This window comes from Rhagoletis zephyria, unplaced genomic scaffold (assembly GCF_001687245.7).
Source record: "Rhagoletis zephyria isolate East Lansing unplaced genomic scaffold, Rhagoletis_zephyria_1.1 Rzeph_scaffold_01271, whole genome shotgun sequence".
NCBI classification, from domain to species: domain Eukaryota; kingdom Metazoa; phylum Arthropoda; class Insecta; order Diptera; family Tephritidae; genus Rhagoletis; species Rhagoletis zephyria.
Window position 1 is genome coordinate 45706 of NW_016158355.1, and position 25299 is coordinate 71004.

The 25299-nt window shown below is 34.2% G+C and overlaps 1 protein-coding gene across 2 annotated transcripts in view; it reads left to right on the forward strand.

Annotated features, from left to right (window-relative positions):
- Positions 1–4637: 4637 nt before the first annotated feature.
- The window catches only part of Ctl2 (Choline transporter-like 2), a 53286-nt gene continuing 32624 nt past the window's right edge, over positions 4638–25299 (forward strand). The window contains exon 1 of one of the 2 annotated variants that reach the window (XM_017616783.1): positions 4638–5015. The gene's annotated coding sequence lies outside the window, so the exon portion shown is untranslated. Of the gene's footprint in view, positions 5016–19747; positions 19900–25299 lie in introns of those variants that run through there. The other variant, XM_017616785.1, reaches the window with a different exon arrangement.

Here is a 25299-nt window from a genome sequence, read left to right on the forward strand (position 1 = left end):
CGCTTTTGTTCGAGCATGTCCTATGGAGAGACTAATTGTTCACCTTTATACCCGAATGGGTATGAAAAGCGACTAGTCAATTTTAAAAAATAAAAATTTGCACCAGCTGAAATTCGAACCGGGGGGCTCAGTTTTGTTAGGCGAATACTCTCTCTGTGTGCCAACGCCGCACGTGAAATTTATTGACTAAGTGCGTACATATCATTAAATCGTTAATAGTACCCGTTAGAGATGAGTTGGGGACTAATTGATCTCCAATTATACCCATTAGGGATGAATCGAGACTAATTGACCTCCAATAGTACCCGTATGAGACTAGTTTGGACTAATTAATGCCCAATTGTACCCGATTGAGAGTAATCTCGGAATACTCGCTTTAGAGATTAGTCGCACAATTTTTTACAGGGATATTGGCAGTAAGAGCTAGTACCGTCCGAAAACACTACAGTACAGATATATCAATAAACACGTACGAAAGAAAAGGAACACATACGTTTATAAATAAACATGTACACAACACATATACAAAAACGGCACTCAAGTACACAATACATTGACAAAACCGGTACTAGACTGTCTCGCTTTGATTTCGGAATGCTTACACATTGAGAAGTTAGCTTACTGCCAATTACTGCCAATATAGAAGTATTACAGATATGAGTTTACATTAAGAACTCATATATTTTAGTTTGTATCTTTTCTTGGCAAATTATGTTAGTATAAGATTATAATTCCTTGATGTACATATAAATGACTGAATCGTCTTAGTTGTACAAATATATAAAATAAATGTAAATAAATTTTATTTTGAACTTTTTAGTTTTACTTTATATACCCAGGACATTATATTTTTATTAAGGGCTGACTCTCCATTTATGAGCGTAGTACATTTAATATAAGCGGCGTAAATCTTTTCGATCATCTGTTTAGGCTGAGCAAAACACGTTGAGTTTTGGTAGCGAAAAATTGTATGATGGAAAAAATGGCGGAAAGTTCGCAACTGTTGTACTGAGTTGTACTACTCATCTGTGCGTAGGTACAAAGCGATACTAGTAAATACAAGTACATACTCGATACTTTTCGTCCGATACCAAGCAATTTTGGTATCGATACTTTTGAACCAAGAACTGAGTAGGTATCGAAAGAAAGTACTTGCATCGAAACCCGATTTAGTGACAATTTTATTCCCGGACTTTATTTTTTTTTATTTTATTTTTTAATCCAATTATTATTGGAAACAGTTACAAATTTTTGGCAGTTTAGTTGCCAACGAAAAGAAAGTCCTACAAAGAAAGACCCATTATCATCTAATCTAAGTTCACTTTTTGTGAAAACTAATATTTGGCTATAGGAAGCAAGGTAAATTAAAAACGCAACGTCTCTAAAAGGATTAACTATCGTGCTTGTTTTATTTCTTCCCGTTTATATTCAATTTAAGGCAAATTTACTAAGTACAAAAGAGGCACAGAAAACACGATAAGCTCACAAACAATTCTAATTTTTTTAATTTGCAACGGAACCTTTTGCAAAATTCTTGAAGGAAATGTTTTGAAAGGTTGTTTTTCTCTCCTGTAAAATTTCTACAAATCGACTTAGCAACTTTTCACCCTAAGCTAGCCATATGAATGACTGCACTACACTATAATATTGTCCTTCAAAACTTATCAAGATTATTTCTTCTTTCAAAAATATACCATTGTTACTTTGCAAAAATGCTGTTGACCAGTGTTATAATACAGATAACTTTTATTAATTAGTTAATTTGGAGGAAATAAATTATAACATATGTATATGTTTTTATCTCAATCGCTTTCTCTTTGTACATACATAAAAAAGAAGCAAATTCTGTTAACAAAATTTTTTTTTGGTTTTTACAAAACCACTTACCGGACTTTGTACCTTTTTCTTGTTTTTTGGGAGGCCATCCTAGTAAGACATGTTTTAAAACTTAAAGTTTTTCTTAAAAAGATTGAGTACCTTTCTTCTAAAATCAAAAATGATCGTCACATAAGTTATTTTGACAAAAATTCACAGATATATGATAGCGTGTTTTATAAACAATTCTTATTTATGTACAAATATCGATATAAGTAGGTATGGATACTTTCAGCCCGATACTTAGTAGGTATCGATACTTTCTACTTCCAAGTACAGGTATCGATACTTCCATGGTATCGTGTTATCCCTAAATAGGGGCGCATCCAGGAATATATTTTAGGGGGGGATTTTATATTTCTGAAGATATATCACCGGAATATACTAAAAATTCGCTTCAGATAATACGCTTTTTGAAATACATTTATGCAAGTTTTATGTACAGTATGTAATAAATAAATAAACGGTTTAAAATTCATAAACTGCACTTTTTTACATAAGATTAACAGAACTCAAACATTTTTAACCGACTTCAAAAAAAGGGGAGGTTATCAATTCGTCGGAATACATAACTTTGGACCACGTGAACCGATTTCAATAATTCTTTTTTTATTGGAAAGATGACACCTCAAGGGTCGTCCTGTAATTTGGTTTAGATCCGATGATTGGATCATGAAGAAATTAACGGTACACGGAAATTTGTATATGAGAATTGAAGTCGGTTGTGTTCTTTCCTTAAAAACTACTTGTTTAATAAAAAGTTCTATAAACTCAAGATGAGCTCAACTTTCAAAATTACCTAATAAAAAATTTTAAAAAAGAGTCAGTAAAAATAAATTTATTGATTCCAAGAAATTTTTACACTTTTATGTTAATTTTTTCGATTTCTGGTTTCTGGTTTTCGATAGAGATGGTGATTTTTCACGATTCCACATTTTTTTCTTAGCGTAGCTACGAATTACGAAAATTCGGGTTCTAGAATAAGGGGGATCATCAGGAACGTTCTAAAGAATAAGGCAATCCGCACATTACGCGCCTAATCATAGTAGAGTAATCGTTTTGTCATGTCAAAACGAATGCATGACGACTCGACTTCTGCACACTTGGGCGCCCTGCGTAAACCCTGCCTGCGCGCACATTACACATTTTCTGGCCGGTCTTTCTCACTAATACACTTCCGCGAAATTTCTGCAATAAAATATTGCATACACGTTTATGGCTTAATACAATTGGCACGAGTTTTAGCACAAAATCATTAATTTTCAATTATTATCTACTGAAATGACAAATAATTTTTATTTCGAGCACAAAAAAGTAAACAAATGCCGATATCAAAACGGCAAGCGCCTTACAATGTTGGGCGCTTCGATTCATGAAGTTTTTATGATTAGGCGAAAACATGATTATGAATCGTAATATACAGAGCTTCATTGAATTACATGTGTTCGGTATAAAAGCTTCATACTTTAGTACGCCGGAACGATTACACTACTCTGACTAGGCGTTTAATGTGCAGAGTGCCTAAGTAAACAAAAAAGTTTTTTCCAAACGTTCAGAATGAATAAAGAAATGCAGCGCTAATTGGATTATAAAAATAAAAATAAATTTTTGAACTAGATCTTTAAATGGAATCTTTCAAAAACAAAATTCGGAAATCCGGCCGGATTTTAGCTAGTATCCGGCCGGATAGTCGGATAACAGAAAATCGGCCGGATAAGCCGGATTTCGGATATCTACCGGATGCCCAGCACATCCCTACTTAAAATTATTTCATTTCTACTCTCTATTCCAACAAATTCGGCATTCACAGGAAGATGGAAAACCACTTGAAAATCGTTTTTACTTTTTCTTTTAAATAAAATACCATATGAAGGGGTTAGAATCATAAGGGTTTAAGTGACTTTTTTTTTAAATATAAGTTATACTCATATTTGTATAGTTAAATATAGTGTTTATTTGGCGACAAAGAGTAAACATTCTTTGAATTAGTTATTTAACCTGCATTCATTTAGGCAAGAATCATTTTAAATGCATTTGCCCAGAATTTACAATAAGTCATCAAATTTAACCTTAGTTATCTCAAAAAAATTTCAGATCAACTTAGATCCTTTCGATTCTAACCCCTTCATATATATTTGAAGTGTATTATTTTTTTTCCATTTTTTTTTTGAAAAAGTACCATAAATATCTTAGAAAATGTTGACAACACTAATGTACACACAAGTACCAAAATTGTTTGTGAAACGAATACTTTTGGCATTTTCTGAATTTTGTCTGAATGAAATTTTTCATTCAATACGCTGTCCTTCTGCACTTCACAGATACTTTTTCATGGTTCAAAAAAAAAAAAAATATTAAGAATAAAATTAGGAAGCTGATTTTTGGTTTTGCTCGAGATTCTTTTAACTGATTGTGACTTGAAATTGGTTTGTGCAATTTTTATTTACTTTTCAAAGGTTAATTTTGAGAACGGTCACAACCAGATGGCGCTCAAATAGTTTAGTTTAATGCAATGTTGCTACACATTTTACAAACAGACATCCCTGTTAATACGTTTGGTAGGTAAATATATTTCAAGTATTTCATTAAATGGAAGTATGTTTAAATGCATCTCCAAATAGTCTTAACTTTAATTTATGCTTTTTTATAGTAATCCAGAGTACTGATTTATGTACATTTGTATTTGGGTAAAATACTGTACAGTTCACTTTGCTGATATGCGTTGACAACACTCAGCTCAGCTGTTGAGGTGTCACCAAATCCGAGACTGTTTACAAAAACATTTGCTGTAATGGTCTTGTTTGTCAAGTGGAAAACATTGAATTACCTGTAAATAGTGAAATATAGTACATTGTGCTTTAAAACAAGGGCGGAAGGGACTTATTGCGTAAAATGTAAAAGCTACAAATCGATTAAATGTAGTTAAATTAGAATTTCTTATTAGTTTTCTATTTTCTTGCCAATTGTTCGTTAATGATTAATATATACATACATATGTAGGTACATATTTATGTACGTACGTTTTGTAAATATGAACATGCGCATGGACACGGCTCTTTAATATATATAAATATGGTATAAATCTTTAAATAAACGCGTTGTGTTATTTAATTTAACTTGTTTAACTGCTGACCTGTCAGGTAAGTAACGGTTGGATTACATAGTTGCATCCATACATATGTAAGTATGTATGTACATACATACATACCTAAATACGACGTTGAAATAGCATTTCATTATCCAGTCAAAATGTTGTAATACCTAAGAACATACATATGTACCTACACGTGTTTATCTTGTATCTTGAATTGGGAATTATGTAATGCAAATGTGTAACACATTTCCTTTATTTCGTTAGTCTCTCAACGCTTTGTTTTAGCTGCCAGATTTTGTAAAAAAAATTAAAATGATAAAACTTAAAAAAAAAACTTGTAGTGATACTATTAAGAGTACACATGTTTCGTTTGCTTGCTGGAGTAAGGTCATAAACCTAACTTTTTTTTAGTTAACGATGCGAAAATGTAATATCACAAAAGTCGCAAGACTATAGCCCTGCTCGCGTACACACTATCTAGTAAAATCCAGTACTAATTTTACTGGTTTTTACTGTAAGGCGTTTTCGTACGCAAAAACTTGCAAGAAACCAGCAAAAGAGAGAGAATTGAGAGAGAGCAAAAATGACAGCTGCACTTGCAAGTTTTACTGGATAAATTTTTTCTAGTAACTAGGTTTGTATAGTAACCAATAGTCAGTACCAATTTGTACTGGAACCTGCAATTTTTTTACTGAGAAAGTGTATATTAACCCAAAAAATTTGCAAGAGAGCATTGAATCGAGAGCGTAACAACACGGGAGAGCTGCTAGTGAAATTTTTACTAGCAGAAATTAGCCAACAGAAGAAGAATAAATGTCAAAAGCCGCCATTTGTTGAATTGGTTTAGCACAAACAAAAGTATAATGAGTGGAAATCAAAATATTAATGATGTACTGAACTGTGTAACACAAAGAGTTTAAAACTGATTTATAAATAGTAAAATGTTTACAGCAGAATGTCAAAACAGTGCAACAACTATTCACTTGCAAGGTTTTACTAGTTTTGTGTTCAATAACTTTTTCTGCTAGTTTTCTCTTCTCAATTTTACGCTCTATTTTGCTTTTACGCTCTCGCTGCAATATTTTACTGGAGAAGTTACTATACAAACCTACTATTTGCTAGTAAGAGAAGCAGCTGATGACATGATGCTTAATGCAATTCACATTAGATTTGTTTCTTAACAGATAATTATCACAAATTATCACTCATTTCTGCTGGAAAGCGTTTCTTAACCCAAAAAACTAGCAGAAACTAGCAGCTCTCTCTCGTTCTTACGCTCTTCTTTCTTTGGCTCTCCTGCTAATTTCTGCTAGCTGTCAAAATGGATAAACGAAAATTAGCGCCAAATATTTTCAATAGTTAAATACACCGATCAGCTGAGTACTTTCTAGTTTCTGCTAGTTTTGCGTTTCTTTACTTTTTCGTTGTTTCGCCCTCTGTGAGCGTAATTCTTTAAATTTTCTCATTCTTCTTCTTCCTGATAATTATCTGCTAGAAAAGAAAATAAACAAAGCCATTACCATTACCATTACATTACTTTTAGAGTTGCAATTGATAAAATAAACTTATTTAAATATATATTAAAATGGGAAATACTATTTTTATTAGAAAGTTGCGTCGGAAAATAACAAATTAATCAGCTGTTCATCAAACTTGTAACTTCTTGCTGGTTTTGCGTTTTCGTACTTTCTTGAATATTTCTCTCATTGGTAGTAAATATTGGCTTATGCCAAATTTCTACTAGGCATTGAAATAACAAAAAATGTATAGGGGTATTCTCTGAGTCTTGCAAAGCCCTTGCACGGTGCACGGATTGCACGGTTTGCAAAGCTGTCCCATACGAAAACCGGTTTTAACCGTGCAATCCGTGCAATCTGTGCACCATGCAAGGGCTTTGCAACACTCAGAGAATACCCCTTATGTAATTTGAAAAAATGCCATGTGGAAATGAACTTAATGATAATTTTTTTTTAATGCAATGAGACGATTATTTGTCAATGCCCGACTTTGTCATTTTTGCCATTTAATCCCTAGTGGAAATCCAGCACTACTCTCCGAAATTTGGTTACTGGCAAGTTAATGGACATTTTTTTGCTGAAGAATACGAAAACACAACTTATATCTGTTAACGGTGGCGCATAAGAAGAAAATTTGCCATCCTTTGAATTTCCGACTTTTCTTAGCAAATACAAAAAGAAAACAAAAATCTTTAGATCTTTAGTAGGGAATCAAATTAAGTAATTTGTTTTCGAGAGCAAAACCTGATTAAAAACATCAAAGCCGCCTTTTCTAATTTTTTCACATCTTGAGTTATAGCTTTATTCCAAAAAACCGAGTGATTTATGGATTATATAGTCAAATTTTTAGCAAACATACACACATACATATGTATGTGCATAATAATTATAGCTGCACCACATTTTGACAAGTTTTACCGTTTTTGGTTATTTTTTATAAAATTATAGTTCATTCTCTAACAAAACCTGTGTAAATCCAAATTACGAACTATGTACAATATTCAAAAAATTCAACAAACTCTCATAAAAATTTCGAGCTTCTTTGATTAGATTTCCTAGAAAGATTCTGAGTGCAGTTTTGTAGCCCAATGAATTATAGTAGAATAAAGTACAAGATTAAAATGGCAAAAAATTACCGTTGAGTTTCAAGATTTTTTTTTGACCCATTTGCTTCCATCAGACTTATTGTAAACCCACCTCTGACAACTGTCCCTCCCGTAGCTGACACGGGTGGGATATGCTTCACTGTTGAATGATTCTTAACCAACTATGTGGAAACGAAAATGCAATTGTGGTAAATGTTTGCAATGAATTTCTAACGTTATGAAACAAACACGAAACAAAATCTGAACTTCTGTAATTAAATATATATAACAACTTTTAGCTTTTTTTGTCATAGGTGGGACAATGCTAATACTGCTTAATAAGAACTCATAATATACATATCGCTACGGTGGCCATCCGTCCTTTATTTCAAAGGACAGTCCTTTATTTTAACCCCCTGTCCTTTATAGTTTTTTTTCAAAATAAAGGACGCCTTTTGTCCTTTATTTCTTAAACTGTCCTCTCTGCATTTTTCAGAGATATGTAAATTTTTAAACGCAGAATATAAAACAATAAAAATGCCCCTTATAAAATATAATGAAAACCTTCGCCAGTTAGTTTCGCACCCCACTTAAGGGTTGCTATTTAATCCATAATCTTTGTACAATCTATAAAGTACAGGGAAGGTTGTGCCCAGGATCGTGTTGCACGCTGAGTTTCCAGTTCCACTGAAAGAGAACAATAAATCACCTCCTGCACAGTGGTTGAAAACTGGTATTTAGTGTTCGTAATTCACTGGAGCCTTCATTTTTCACTTAATTTGATTAATTTTTATTTTTTTTTTATGAAAGCTTACGATATTTGCAAGAGACCAGTTGAGCCTGATTTCTGAACTTTTATTTGATTATATTAAATTTTTTAGTGCAAAAATGCAGATAAAGTAGTAATTTTGAAGAAAATGTATTTTCCGGTTCCAGTTAATAAATGCTACACCGCCATTAATTTAAATTCTAGTGTCCATTATCTTTCTCTTTTAGTATTGCATCAAACCTTCCTTTATAGCACATATGTATGTATATTAGTGTCCCATAATTTTTTTTTGAGAAATTCGATATGAATAGCCTCTAAACTTTTCCTTTTGACCTTATCTATATATATGTTACCGGCCAAACCCGATCCCAGGACAAACTAGTTTTTCCAAGGCTAAACTAGTTCTACCTAGGTCCAATATATCCGTCCAACGCGGAAACAAGTTGGACGCATGAATATCGTGTCAAATTAAAAGGCTTGGACTGTATGTGCAATAAGTTTTAACTTTTTAGATAAGAGTTGCCACCTTTAATAACTTATATTCAATTCATTAAAAAATAAATAAATCAATTATTACAAAATGGGTATCAACCGAAAAGGTTTTGAAAAGCTTTGTTTCTTAGCTGAACTAAGAGGGTTGCCAGCTGTTTAAAAAATCATATTAGGTAAGAAAAATATGTATTACCATATGGGTACTAAACTATAGGGGTTTCAGAAAGTAGTAGTTTGAAAATATTTTGAAGAGGATTGCCACCTGCTTGAAATGTCGAATTTAGTTTACTTATACACAAGTTATATGAAACATCAAAATATTCATGTCAAACGAAGGAGTGTTAAGAAATCATTAGTTTGAACGCTAAGAATATTTTTGAGGTGTTGAAAGAGAACTGCCACCTGTTTAAAAAGTTATATTCAAATTATTCAATAAGTTTAATGAATTATTAAAATATGGGTATCAATCGAAAATTGAAATTTGAAATACTTTTATTTCTGAACTGTACTTTTATTCCTGAACTGTACTTGCCACATGTTTAAAAAATCAAATTCCACTTAATTAATCAGTTAATTAAAATATATATCGCGATGTCAGGCGAAGGAGAGTTAACAAGGATTAAGCTTGAAAATAATTTTGAAGAGGGCTGCCATCTGTTTGAAAGGTCTAACTCAATTAAGTAATACAAAGTATATGAAATATAAAAATACCGTAGTCAAACGAAAGGATGTTAAGAAATCTTTAGGTAGATCATTTGGAATGTTTGAAAAGGGTTGCTACGTGTGTAAAAAGATACATTCAAATTATACATTTATTTAGGAGGGCTGCCATTTGTTCGAACAATCAAATTCAAATTATTTCTTCAGTATATTGAAATACATTTGTATCATAATGTCAGACGAAAGAGATTTAAGAAGATTTTAGTGTGGGAATACTTTTGAAAGGGAGCTTCAAAAATTATCTACAGGTGAAATTAAAGACCTTACCTGTAGATGTGTGGAAAAGTTTTTATTTTTTAATTATGAACTTTTTTCATCGATATAGGGTGATTTGAAATTTGATGAAACTAAAAATTGCACTATGCTAGACTGCTCTTAACTGGCACACGGATCTCTTTTAACTCTGAATAACATTTGGAATGTTTTTTGTGTTTTTGAAATTAAGTTTTGGGCATTTTAACGCCATGCGGGTTCACTAGTTCATAAATATAACGTTTTATTGCTGCTGGATGACGATAACCGACTTGAAGTTTTGATTCAGAATTTGTACTTAGATAGCCACATGGTGCCACAACATTTGAATTCACATAAACAAGCGGCATGTTTATCGCGGGCTTACTGAGGCTGAAGCATATTTAAATACATACGTTTATAGTTTTTCGAATACATTGAATATACATATGTATTTATTCAAAACAGTTTTAATTTTCCTCTAAAGGGCGTCTTTCACACCAATTACACTGTAGGTTAGCTAAAATGACACAAAAAAAACGCCGAAACACGCAAATTTAATTTCTAGATTAGGTAATTTTCGCAAGATGTTTGCATTTTAAGTTTGCATAGTGAATAAAGCATAGTTCACTCAAAATCGGTACGCATATAATTATAAAATTTGGTCGCCATATTGGATCCACCATTATAGATTCCAAAAATCTGACATTGGATTCGAAATCAGCGAAAACCCCCTTATGTATAACTTTTTGGTGAAAAAGAAAAATTATAAAATTTGGTCGCCGTATTGTATCGGCCATTTTGAATTTCAAAAATCTGGCATCATATTCGAACCCCCAAACACTAAGTTTAAAATAAATTTGGTTACTTCTCGACTTTTGACCAGCAAATAGTAGTCGCCAGATCATAGTGCAGTATTATCGGTTCCAAAGAAGTTTAAGAAAGCAGTCGCTCTGTGGTTTCTACAAATGCCGCAAAGGTTACTAGTTTTTCATTTGTAGACCTATAGGCCGATCTCGCCTATGTATAGTAAAGCTTTCATTTTAGGAATGCGATACTTCCTACTTTGATCCATTATATCGTGCTACATCAACCTTAAGACGAGCTTTTTTGCAATCGCAGCTTTGTACAACATTACTGTTCTCTACTTCCATTGAGAGCTGTGGATCCTGCCTTCTTCATTACCTTCGCCTGTGACGCCTGGCTGTTTATTGTTGCTGTTGCTGTAGCGGCTCTACTAAGCCATACCCAAATCGGAGAGTCTATCAATCTTTGTCGTCAAACTCAACTAATGGTAGAGTGTTGAAAGGTCAAAATACTTATTGCAAATGACGGTCGGTAGATCCGATATACACACACTGTTAAAGTTGCCTACACTCAAAGATTATGCATGAGGGGCCTTCCCCGACAATGTCGTTTCGGGGCAATAGTCTCTGGGGGTTGAAACCAACCTAATAGGGCTTATTTAAAGCTTACTTCGCGACGAAACTGTCGTGGCGGAGGGCTTCCCATCTGCGTAGAGTCAATAGGGGCATTCCGCACGCCGGTGGAGATCCTGCTCTGGGTCGCGGTTGAAAACGATCTTCTGTAGGAACTAGAAAAATCGGGATGTCGGGTGGTCACCTATGCAGATGATGTGGCACTTATGGTTAGGGGAGGATTTTTAGATACTCTTTTTAATTTGATTCATTGATTGAAAGTTACCTGAACTTGGTAACTAGCTGGGAGGTCACCTGCGGCAGCGCAGTCATCCCCACAATACGGAACTGGTATTGTTTGCATGTCGGGGAAGGCCCCTACTTAGGGTTACCAGATGAACATTTAGCTTGGCAGGACTGTTTCAACTGGAGGATATTTACCCCAGGTAAGATTCAAAAGTTGGACGCCTGAAGAACAATATATTTTGATAAAAACGTTACAAATAAAAAATACATATGTATATGTACACTTGTGGCAAGCTGATTCAGTTAAGTGAAATTTTGACCAGTTTTGGTTATTTTTCTTTTCTTTATTTAATGTTTATTATTTTTTAGAAAAGCCTAAGGCATTATGTAACAAGCACCATATAAATCTGAATTTCAAACCTTTTTACAAATTTTATAAAACTTCAAAAAATTTTAGCAATTTCTGTAAAAAGTTTTAAACTTTTTATTCCGAATTTTTAGAAAAATTGATGTGCACTTTTATAGCTCATTAAATTTGAGTAGGACAAAGTACGAGTTTCAAGACGCGTGAAATCGCGTTTATATTTATTATTGTTTTTTGCCGGAATAAACTTTCAAGTACAAAAGCATAGTTACAATCAGTGCCAAATGTAAGTGTACACTTTGTTCTAATGTAATATTCACAATTATTTTCATGAAAAATAACATAAACCATATAAATCAAAGTTTCACACTTTATATAAGGTTCATAAAAATTCAGAAAGTTTTCATTAACATTTCTATTCAGAATTTCTAGAAAATTTCAAGTCGTTAAAATTACTGTTGATTTTTTAGATTTTTTTGTGGAGGATGTTCCGCGTTTTCTTCCATATAACGCGTGATCAAAATCTATTTTATATAAAGTGTGAAACTTTTATTTATAAGGTTTATGCTATAGAACGAACTATATTTTCATAAATATTTAATTTTCATGAAAATAATTGTGAATATTATATTAGAACAAGGTGTACACTTACATTTGACACTGACTGTACATACCATGCATTGTTGCCGTTGCCATGCATTGTTGATTCGAAACGTGAGTGTGTCGTAGGTGTTCCGAACATTTTATTCCAAAAGGAAACAAGTAAGAAAGTCTAAGTTCGGGTTGAGCCGAACATTAAATACCCGGCGCAAGTATTAAATATATGTTTTTTCACCTTTCCGAAACCTACCGCTAGATGGTAAGCCGGGGTGTATCAATTTTGAGTAAATTAGCGTCCTTAAATTTCGAAATATTGCAGTTTTAAGCATTTCTGAAATTTACCGTTATATGAAAAGCGGCCGTTATTTTAGTGCGATTTCAATAATTTTCAACGTTTTGCTTTTATGTGGCAAGCACAATAAAAATACCGAGTTTGGTACAAATTGGTAGAACGGTTACCGATATACATATATGTGATCATAAGTGGGCGGTGCCACGCCCATTTTCCAAAATTTTACCATAAACGTATTTCTTGGTAAAGAATTGTTGCAAGCATCAATTTTGAATAAATTAGCTTTAATATTTACTGATTTATCGAAGATTTTGTATTTCTCTAAATTACCGTTATATGGGATGTGGGCGTGGTTATTGCCCGATTTTTCGAAATTTTCGGCGATTTAGTATGCTGTACCAAGGCCAACAACTGTGCCAAGTTTGGAAGAAATTGGTGCAGCGGTTACCAAGATATACACATGTAACCATAAGTGGGCGTGGCTACGCCCATTTTCAATACCAACGTACCTTGAATTAACGGAAACCTACATACCAAATTTCGTTGAGATATCTCAATTTTGTGCTCGAGTTATCGTGTACACGGACGGACGGACAGACGGACAGACGGACGGACAGACAGACATGGCTTAATCGATTTCTCTATTCATTCTGAGCATTTATGTATACATTTGTCTATATCCATCTCGATTCGTTTTGGCTGTTACAAACAACCGTTATGTGAACAAAATTAATATACCCTTGTGCACAAGTGCGCTCGGGTATAAAAAGCCTGCAATGTACATAAGTGTGACTATAATACAAAGAAAACATTGGCAAAAATTACAAATACAAAAATTAACTTTAGAAGTACTGTTACGAGCTATAAGTTACCGGCCCCTGTGGTGTAGTGGTTAACAGCGCGCACTACCATTCCGCAGACCTGGGTTCGAGCCCAGTTACCGACCAATTTATTATTACTATTATAGGGTTTCCGATGTGGCTTTTACATCGGAGTGTCCGCCTGCAGCTCTCCGGCAGGTTCAAGTACTTAGGCCTAAGCGTGGATAGCAAGCTGTCATGAAAGCCTAATATTGAGAGAAGAAGGTAAAAAGGGGTGGTTACCTTATACTGCTACATAGGGATGTTGCGATACCATAAAAGTATCGATACCAGTATCAAATGATGTATCAGAAGTTAAGTATCGATACAAATATTGGTAGTGGTACCGGAAACAAAATATCGATATTTTATCCTTTTGATCAACAAATTTTTGACATAAGGTGAATGAAGCAGTTAATGAAAATTAACAAGAAATCTTTAACGACTGCAGTGCGTAATAAACCAAATATAAAAACTAGCTTTCATCAGAAAATCAGTAAATCCTTCTTTAAATTGGTTCTATGTACGAAAATTTCAGATTCTTAAACACTAAGCCGAGCTTTTGTCAATCTTGGTAATGTGATTCCATACTTTACTTTTCTGCGTAAAGGCAGAAAAACAGAAATAGAAACAAATCAAAGTCGTTACGCTATATATTTACTGTGTTTATACGGTTTGAATACAGTACGATGCCATACAGGTATCGATACTAGTATCAAATGGGCATAGGAAATACAATTTCCCGAAAACGATAACATAGAGTCACTAATATATAAAGGGGGCGGTGGACTTCTTCACGGACGGACCAAAACTTGAAGGTAGAGTTGGTGGAGGTGACTTTTGCCGGGAGGTCTCCTTCGAACTATGTTCAAGCTTTCGGACTTTTGCAGTATATTTCAGGCGGAAAGGAAGGGGTAACTCATTTCTGAAGATTGTGACGTCACTTAGAAGCGTAACCATATACGCTTATATCCAGGGGGCTATAAGCGCTGGACGCTATGGTGGTGCGCTCGAAGGGAATAAGTGACCACGCTCATTTGGGTGCCGGGATTGAAGCGTTATAACGGGGTGTGGAGCAGCTGGGAACAGCTCTGTCCGCCTGCGGTTCACTTTTCTACAGTTGTGCCTCATGTAAACTCAGCAAGCACTGGACTAAAACTATGACGTAAGCGCGGTCAAAGAATGTCCTGGCGCTTGCGAAGTCATAGCTTTCGCTATGGGTTAGGGTGCTGACAGGCCCTTGTGCGATTGGTATTCACGCGGAATCTTACCTGAACCGTTTTGTGTCAGCTGTCATGAGGACGATGAGGTGGAATCATCTCAGCACTTTCTAAGACTGTAGACTGTTCAACCTGCGCGATTTCCTGACTAACCCTGACGAGCCCTCAGGCATTTAGATTAGCCGCATTCGCAATTTCGTAATTGGCTCCCTTGGTTGGAACAAGTTTGCGATTCGTGTGTCATTGCTTGGCACTCGGATCATAGTTACGGCCAAAATACGGACGAGTGCCTTCCGTGTATAACAACATGATCGATTTGGTTTCTCGTCTTTCGAACAGGAGACAGCCATGTCGCTTGATGGATAATATTATGCTGGAACCTCTTGCTACAGACTACCATGTTTTGGGCCCCGGCTAAGTCTGGATCGGTTTCGCCCAGCACGATTCCGATATAGTAACACGCAAGTGGCTGTTGGTGCGCTCCAACCGCTGCTATAAGAAATCTTTTGAACGCCACACCCTTCCGTCGGCAAAATTGTTGAAAAATTTCGAAATTGTATGCGGGCTATGGTGACATGCTCGTCCACTGGGGGAACGACAGTACCCGACGACAAGGTCTCTTCCTCTTTCTCTCTCACTACACATGCAACACCAAATTTTTCCGTTTTTACGTGGCAGACGTTCCAAGGCCGTATGTGAATCTTTCCTTGCTCCATTACTTGGATGGTGGCCATATCAGACCTTAGCCGCTCCACACGAGCAACTGCCACTGCCTACCCAAAAGCCTTACTATACCCCATTGCACCACAATTGCTTCAGTGATATAAAATGTGGGTGTCGGTATATTCGCAGTGTTTCATCTTTGCTCGAGGGAACATGTCGGGAAAGGTGTATTCGTTTTTCCAAAGTACCATACAAACAATGAAACACTAAAGCATGTGTGTGTATTCTTAACTAAATTAGAATATAATAAGTGTCAAGAGAGGGGGATCGTAATAACACAAAAAAAAATAGTACAGTAGCATTCATTTAATTTTGCACTGCAAATCTCCCCATAACAAAGGAAATCAATAAAACTATAAAAAGTGCGTTGCCATCACGAAATCAACCAGCTTCCAGTGTGAAAACAAGTTTCAGGGTATCACACTTAGTCGCATTGACCGTCTTAAGGCAGACATATAGACAGTGAGATAGTAGCATTCAGTGTTGCCGCGCCGTCCCAAGAAAATGTATCACCGACCAAGCCAAAAATGTATCCAAATGTATCCATTCTTCTTTTTTTACGTATCCATCTCATAATTTGTAAGAAGGCCAAACATTTTCAAGAAAAATACATAATTTAACCCATCCTAAGGACTTGGAATACGTGTATATATATTTTTATATTTCATAAAATCAAACATTTGTTATTTCAATTTATAAATACAATTTTTTATGCATAAGTATTTTGCAAAGTAAGTATAATAAATAGTAATTAATATGTTACATTTGTACCTGTACACTCTAAAAAGTGTGTGTAAAACTACTAATGAAAAGTATCTATTTTTCAACAGGAATCTGTATAAATATACATACGTATAAGATGTTCAGTATTTGATTTTGAACTTGAGATCTTTAAAATATACACATGAAATGTTTAAAGTTGCAAAAATGTTTAAACTAAAAATACATTTCCTTCAAATAATAAACATTAGGGGATTACATTTACTCTATTTTAAACATCTTATGTGTTATTTTCCCCTCTGCGACAAATTTGGTATGTTAAAGTAAACAGGCAGTGTTTAATTTTATTACGCGGTGTGCCAACTTGCACACATTAAAAGAGGAAAATAGTTAGCTCTATTAGGTCCGGTTTTTCAGTGCCAGTGTAAACTTAGATTAAGTAAACTGAGTTTAAATTGAACAGCTGGCTGGCATTTGATTGGCTGATCTTAGTTTAAACCAGCCAGATCGGGCGTTTAAACTTAGTTTAAACCACGGCCGTGCACTGAAAAACTGGCCCTTAATATGCGCAAATAAATAAACAAAATTTAGAGTGTATTTAAAGTATTTTCAGTAAAATTCATAAAAATTTCCTTAAATAAATCAGATTTTGTTTTTTGAACAGTGTATTTAAACTACATTGAGATCTTCTTTCTTTTTAACTTAACAAATGAAAATATGTGATATGAAAGAGATATATTTTCTTATATATATATATTAAGATCTTGCTTAAAGCATCTTTTTTAGCTAACTAAACAATTGCGCCTTACACTGCTTTGGTGAGATCTCTTCATATGTTCATTGTTTCGTTCACAAAATATAAAATGCTCTAATTTCACGGTCAAGTAGCGATTTTTAAAACATTTAAAAAACGTCATTAATGAAAATCGATTTTTTAACGAAAAAAAACTTTATAGAAAATATAAAATTTTGCCTATTTAAAAAAGTATCCACATTTATACTGATAGGAAATAAACTTATAGTTTAAAAAACTAAAACCTCCCTATTACATACCGTATGTAACTTGAGAATAGAAATCGCTGCATCTTTTAGGCGCATCGATATTACATAGTTACATCCCGAGCTAATAAAAGGAAGGTAAAAATAAGTATCCCGCAAAAATTCGTCTAAAAATGTATTCAATTGGATCTATTTAGATCCAAACGGCATCCCTGGTAGCATTTCGTGTGCTCCATCACTCACTGGCGCACATACACTCACTGGTACATACTCTCAACTTTTACGCGCATATGTTGTACATGGTACATACTTATTTACACATACAAATGTATCCCGTGAGGAAACGCACTAGCACCGAATTGGTTCGGTTCTAGAGAATTTAGAAACATGAATAGTTCGTGTTAATTTTCCTTTGGCATGCTAGCCAGCGTTGCCACTCACATAAAAATTTGCCATATTTGTTCAATAAAGAAATAAAAAAGTTTTAAACGTAAAGTAACTTCAATATATTACAAAAACTATTTAAAAAATTAAAGCTTAAAATCTCACTAACAAAGTATTGTTTAGTTAAGTTTATTATTAAAACACAATTAAGACATAGTCTTTTGCAGTGCCGTATTTCATAAAAAAATTCAATGCAAAAAGTCGAATAACAGAAAATCTTTGAACTTATTACTAGATACGTTTCTGAAAACTTAACCTAATTAAATAAACAACAGATTTATAAAGAAATAAAAGGATGGAAATCAAAATCTTACGATAATATTGCAGTTGTCAAGACTTATGGCGATTTCGTTTCTACAAAAAATGTTGCCTTCCCATCCCCCTCTTGTTAGTGTTTGTGCGCAGAGAGCAACGAGAAGGTTGCATTTTTCGGTAGAAACGAAATCGGCATTAGCTTGAAAAGATAGAATTCACAGCCGATTTGAAGCGCCTTGTATACATACAAATTGGCACAGAGAATTTTTCACAGTGCTCCATTTTTTGTTTTAATTGTTTTCCCTAGTTTTTTATAAAAATATAGTTTACATTGGAACAAAAAACGTAAAACTCTTATTTCTAAAGCCTGTGCAAAACGTAGAAAAATTCAATAAATTTTCGTGCAAATTTTCAACTTTTTAATGAGATCTTTTAAAAATTTTTCGTGTATGCATTTGTTTGACACTCTCGTTTCAGTTAATAGAGTTTTAATTGACAAATTGTAATATTCAGTTTCACAAAGCAATTTAAGTGAAAAATGATTATTTTATTTGAATTTAGTATGGAAACTGACAGAAAAAATAATTTTTCACTTAAATTGATTTCGTGAAACCGACAGTAAGATAAAAAAATTAATGAATATAAATAAATATTGTTTTTCCTAACTGTCGCTTTTAAAGAAGTAGCAAGAAAAAATTTTTCAGTTTTGGTTCTACCAGTCGATAGTTCCGAACCAGTTCTAAACTCGACAGATGAGATCTAGATCGCTTTGTATCCCTTTTTCTATAGTTTCAAACTAGTTCACCTAAGATCTAGATTTGAAATGAAAAGTTTTTGTATTGCTTGGCATCTGTGAGTAGCAAATTTGCGTATCACTGAATAGATACGGTAAGAAATCACAGCGCACGGCAGTGACGAAAGCAGCCACAGTAGCATGCTGAAATGACTCGCTTATATATACACGAGATTTGGAAGTTTTTATCCATAGACTATGCAGCTGGTTCGATCTTTTAGATGTTTCTAAATGTTCTTTCTTCTTGCATTAAAATATAATTTCTAAGCTAGCAGTATGTAGTTTTAAAATAGAATAAAAGTAGAATAAAATAGTTTTGTAAAAGTGTGGGTTTTTGGCGGACTTATAAATTATACATACATACATAGTTGCTATGAAAAATGGTTAAATAAACAATTGGGTATTATTATTGGGAATCTCCTGCAGATAAACAGAGTTTTCTGGTAAAAATATTGATTTTAACTACTCTATTAATTTCTACGAAAAGTTGTTTTTTCCCCCATATAAAATACATGGATAACTGGGTGCTTTGAGCGACAAATTTCGACTTTACTTTTTCACATGCATTTTTTTGGACCACCCTAATGTACATACATACCTATGTCTTGCTTTGTTATTAAATCTTCTCTGCTTTTGTTGTTGTAAATGTGATAACTTTCTTTATTCGATATTCCACATTTCCAGTTTTTGTTGTCTGTGTTGGGAATGACTGGTTGAATTAAACTTTTTATGCAAAATAAAGCTAGTCAACTGTGATTGAAATACATATACATATCTATATATGCATACATACATATTAAGGGGGAATTTAAGATTCAGGGGTTTTTATTGTACTTTGGTACACAAGTACTCGACTTTTTAGCATACATAGCATAGTTTTGTAGGTGTAATTTTTTGTTTACTGCTTCATAGCGCACAGGGGAGTTGAAATATGTATCCCCAACAATAATAACAATAGTAGTAGGAGTATTAGGAGCAGCGCGTTTAGCTTGACTGGTGCTGAGAAGTTTGGATTGAAATTATACAATTTAAACCGGTTAGTTATTCGCGGAACGCTCGCTGGAGCGGAGCATAAAAGCGGTTGGTTTGTTTAAACAATTCACGCGCCCGCGCGTTTCTGTGAAATCAAGAGTGACCCGCGCACAAGCTGTTAAATAAAAAAAAAAACATTGTTTTCTATTTGTAAGTTTGTACCTAATTGCTGCAATGCATACTAGTGGAGTAAATGACTAAACATACATAAGTAATACTTATGTACATATGTACGCAAATATCCAACTAACAGTAAACAGTCGATATTGAATTAACTTTCGCTGCTGTATGCAGTTATAGGATAGCGTGTTATCCAGTTGCGACAATTGTACCAGCAGCGCAATTTAGGTCGGTGCAACCCACCAAGCACTCTGATAGCCGCGCCCGCGACCAGGAATTCCGTTTAACCAATTCCCTATCGTGCTTTATCGCGTGCCATCTTGGACGTACCGCCGCCAACATCGCAGCGTGTTAAGCGGCGCTGGTGCGACAGTTATTGCTTCCACAGTCGTTGTCGCATAGGGGGAGCGTATGCGATAGTTCTGGGACCGCAAAACTTTGAAACTTATTTATTTGGCTATAAATACCTACATATCGCTACCTTAATATAGAAAGGCCCTATCTGACATCGTCGCTGATATACAAAAAGCCGTAACTAACTAAAAATCGAAAATTTACGTTTTAATTGATTATGATGCATTTGATCGCATTATGTGGCCCCAAATCGTTTTATGCAATAAAAGATTTTAGTTAGTTACGGCTTTGTGCATTTCAGCGACGATGTGAGATAGGGCCTTTCTATATTAAGGCAACGATATGTACATCCATACATTGTTAGACACAAGCATCTACTATGTATACATATATGACTAAGGAACAAATACATAAATGTATTTGTATGTATGTAAATATTTGCATATTGTTTACAACGTAACTGTGTTTAATGAAAAGTGTGGGTATGTAGATCTGTATGGACATAAACAAGAAGATATGTAGTAGAGATGGGCACGGGACAAATATTTCAATCCCGATACCGCCCATCCCAAAATTAAATTTTTAAAAGCGCAGTTACTCACGGACGGAAAAACGGAGAAGTGTCAGCTGACACGATCTATCTTATGGGATATACGTATTAACAAAAACTCACCACCGCATTACCGTGACGTAGACGTTGCTTCTCTCTCTTTCTATCAACTGCAAACTTGTTATGTTTCCATGTACTTCTACGCGACGCTACGTACACATTCGTGGGTATCCGCGCTCTTAGTCCCAAACCCGCCCATTCTGACGTGTTTAGAATTGTACCGCGGGTCCCGTCTGCCATCTTCATATTATTTTTTTTTTGCATTGCTGTTCGTTTTCATGTCAATAAAACATAAAAAAGTGCTTCTTTCATAAAATGTATTTAAGGAAGATTTTCTGAATTTACGGAGGTTGTGGGTTTTAATCGGGAATGTCGGGAAAGGATTTTAGTTCGGTCCCACCCGCAAAATTTTTAAAGACCTTCCCGATACCGCCCATCCCGGCCCGGCGCTCCTGATATCCCGCACCCATCTCTAGTATGTAGCTTTTAACTTGGTACATACATATGTATGTACATATGTATATTACATAGAAATGCGTCCATCTATGAAGCAAAAAAACTGTGATTTTATCAGCTGCAAGAAAACAAGACAATGCAATCAAAAGTTATTAATTTTCAATATTTTAAAATATGTGTATGTATGTACCTACATAAGTGTGGTCCAAAAAAGGGAAGCGAGAATTTTTGTGCTCTCACCTCCTATAGATGTTCTATACCGGAAAGAATGTAATCCTGTGTTTTATTTAAAACTGGTATAGAGTTCTTCTCCTAGCTCCCAGCGCTCAAAGTTTTCTATGTATTTTATATAGGGAAAAAAAACAACTTTTCTCTTCAGGAGACTTCCAATAATAATACCCAATTGTTTATTAACCATTTACAGGTCTCCCGAAAACCCCAAAAATTCAATGGGGGAACCCATAAAAAGTCATTAGTATTAAAAAATGGTTAAATAAACAATAGCATATTATTGTACCAAGTCTCCTGAAGAGGAACGGGGGTTTCCAATCGAAAAATATTGATTTTCAAAAATTCTATACCATGTTTATGAAAAATTCTTTTTTCCCTTATAAAATACTACATAGAAAGCTTTGAGCGCTGTGATCGGCCTCAGAAAATTTTTTATTTCAAAGAGTTTTTGCTTTTCTGGATACTAAGCTTAAGGTGTGAGAGCATTAAAATTTATTATTTTTGGACCACCCTAATGTAAATTCATACATTCATATGTATGTACTAGGGATGTTTCGAATGCCATCTTTTTCACATTCGCGAATGCGAACTTTCGAAATGCGAATGCGAATGTTAGGAATAACTATAGGAAAAGCTATAATCGACTTAAGGTAGCGTTTTTATTACTTAAAATTTTTTTAAATTATTAGAACATTGAAAGAGTTCTTAACCTATATAGCGTTTTAATCTAGTAGTCAAAGTTTAAAAGGGGCCTATCATATTTCAAAAAAAGTAATTTTGCTGCCTTTTCCCCATGAGGCGATTTCTTAGAGGCTCATGTAAGGCCTGCTTCACTGAACAATCGCTCACTTGGACAGGGCTGCCAACTAACCTCAGCTATGAGGTGCCATATTGGTGATGAAAAAGTGCCAAATAGAAAAATAAAAGTGCCATTCTTTTTAATCATTCCCATTTAGCAATAAAAGAAGAACCACATTTCCAAAACAAAAGTGCAATAATAAAATAAGATAAACCAGTTGAATAGCCTTTATAAATTAGAAAATTTCAGTTGAGAAAAGTAGTAACTACACGCAAAAATGTATTGAAACGTTATTGTTTTTACAAAAGAGCCATTTTGGCACTTTGTGCCGAATTGAAAAACTAAGTGCCATTTGAAGTAAAGGAGGGCCAAAAATGGCACGTTTTGAGCTAAGTTGGCAGCTATGCACTTGGGACGCTGGCGGGTGAGCGCTCAAATATTTTCGGGCCAGACCTGTCAATTTGTCGTATTTTAGTTTAGTTTTCCACCAATCGAGAGGATTTTCACCGAGATGAGCTCGGTTTTTAACACCCTTTTATTAGCTTCACCTGTATGTTTGTATGTATGTATGTTTGTAACCAACTCCTTTGAACTCGATTTTGACCCACTTTAAACGGACAGTTTTAATACAAACTTTGTACACTTATCAAGAATCAGCGACAATATAATAATTTCATAAATTTATCTCATTATCCTGATTAGGATTGCCAGGATTAAATAATTTCCTCACACAGCCTCTGTGTGAGAGCAAGTAAGATAACCACGCTGTCTGCGCATGCGTACCGTCTACTTACTTTCCGGCTTGAGCACTCGAGCATTTAGAAAAAATTTTATTGTCAACGATATTAGAATGGACTTTCTGCCCATGTAGACATTCGCATTCGCAAAACATTCGTATCATTTGGTTCGAGTGCGAATGTCGAATGCGAATGTGTACAATGATGCGAATCATTCGCATAACGAATACGAATGCAAATATTCGCAACATCCCTGGTATGTACATGGAAATAAAGCCATTCTTCTTCCCGGAGGCATTTTTCCGTACATCGCAAACCAATAATGATTCACATGAGTCAGACCTCATCGCAATTATGCAGAATACTTGTTGATGTTTCTAAATGATAAATATTATCACCTGATCGGTAGGAGGTTGTCTGGTCGAACGGTTATCTAGATGTTTACTCATCATTTCCTTTTAAGATTTTCCACTTATGTAAGTATGTAGGCAATTACGCAGGAAAAAATGACGTATGTAAATTAAAGTAATTGTGTCATTAGTTTAAGTGTCAATACGTTTTTTTTGTTTAGAAGTAGGTATAGGGTTCTAATCCAGAGTGTCTAGATTGTTTAAAAAAAAGCGAAATTTCTGAAAAAAATCACAATTTTTTTTAAATAAAATTCATGAAATCGATTTAAAAAATCTTTTATTTTAAAAATGAGATCTTGTTATAATATAGTTTTTAACAACGAATATAATACCTTTAACCTTTAATTAGGCGCATGGGGTCAAGGTCATTTCAAGTTGAAAAAAAAGTGTATTGGAGTGCTTGGAGCGTACTCGCGCTCTGTCTAGCTTCCTAACTCCCCGCGGGATACGTAAATAAGTCACGGCCAGAACATCGATGTGTACACAATTGTCGCTACTCTTTTATGCCCTGACCCCATGCGACCACTTATGTAACATTTTTTAGGTTTTATTTTTGTATCTAAATTTGAAGTCAAAGTTATGCTTTTCTTTCTTAAAGTTAACTATAATAAAGAGCTTTAATATTTATGCCAAAATACATTTCGTTTTATTTATTTAGTTACGGTTAGAACAGCGTCGTGTACAAATGTGTCGCTACTCGCTTGAGTGCTGACCCCCTGCGCCTATTAACGTAACATTTTTTGGCGGAAGTAAGTTTCAATTTTTTTTTAAGTTTGAAGTCGAATTATGTTTTTCTTTTTTAAGTTAACGATAATAGAGTACTTTGATATTTTTGTTAATATACACTTCCTTTTTGTTATTTTGAAAACTCTTTTTTTCAACACTTTTATTGGGCTCACTGGGGACCCCATGCGACTAATTGTGTGATTTTCTTTATGCGCCTAATTAAGGGTTAATAATAAATAAAACAAATCATTTATATAATATTGATCTACAAACAATTTTCTTTAAAAATATGCATACTTTTTAAAAATATTTGTTTCAACACATTTTGGAATAGGACTGCGCAATTATTAAATTTATTATAACTCATATTAATTGATTAATCGCACAATCAGCTTTTAAGAGCTCGGCACTAAAAATTAAATGATCAGCTATTTCCACAATTCTTCTTCTTTAAAATCACCTATAGTATCTGAATGAATTACATTTCTGTTGTTTTCATATATTGAGCTACTCAACCTTAATGACATACTGTTTGATATTGGAAACGTTTTGCAGTTGCGTTATCCTTCATATAACACTTTATTCGAACTATTGAATTAAGGCTTTCCAACTTCATCCTATTTCGAATCTTAGTTTTTGTAGAATTCATTACGGAAAAAACGCGCTCAACAAAGCATGTGAGTGCGGCAAGGATAATAAAATGAATTTACTTATATTTCCAAACATTTTATTGCCTGTTGCTGTTTTCACTCCGTAAGCAATTATCCAAAATTCTGCAGAGATGGAATGGCAATGAGAAAAGTTATTCCGTAAGAAAGTTAAAAGATTTAAATATTCAGTATCCGCTGCTTTTCTTTCCTTCAAAGTTAAATGGTGAATTGGTAGGTCTCTGAAACTCGTCTTCTTGTTATTCACACACTTTCCTGGTGACAAAATGAAAGCTTTTTTAAAAGTATTTAATTGACTACGTAATCGTTTCAAAAGTTCTTCGATTAGGGTGATCAAACATTTTTGACAGTCTTTTAATATGCTTGTTAAGTCAAGTCTATCACGCAGTTCATTAGTCTCTTCTGTAAAATTATCGTGGAAAACTAAGTTTTGTATATT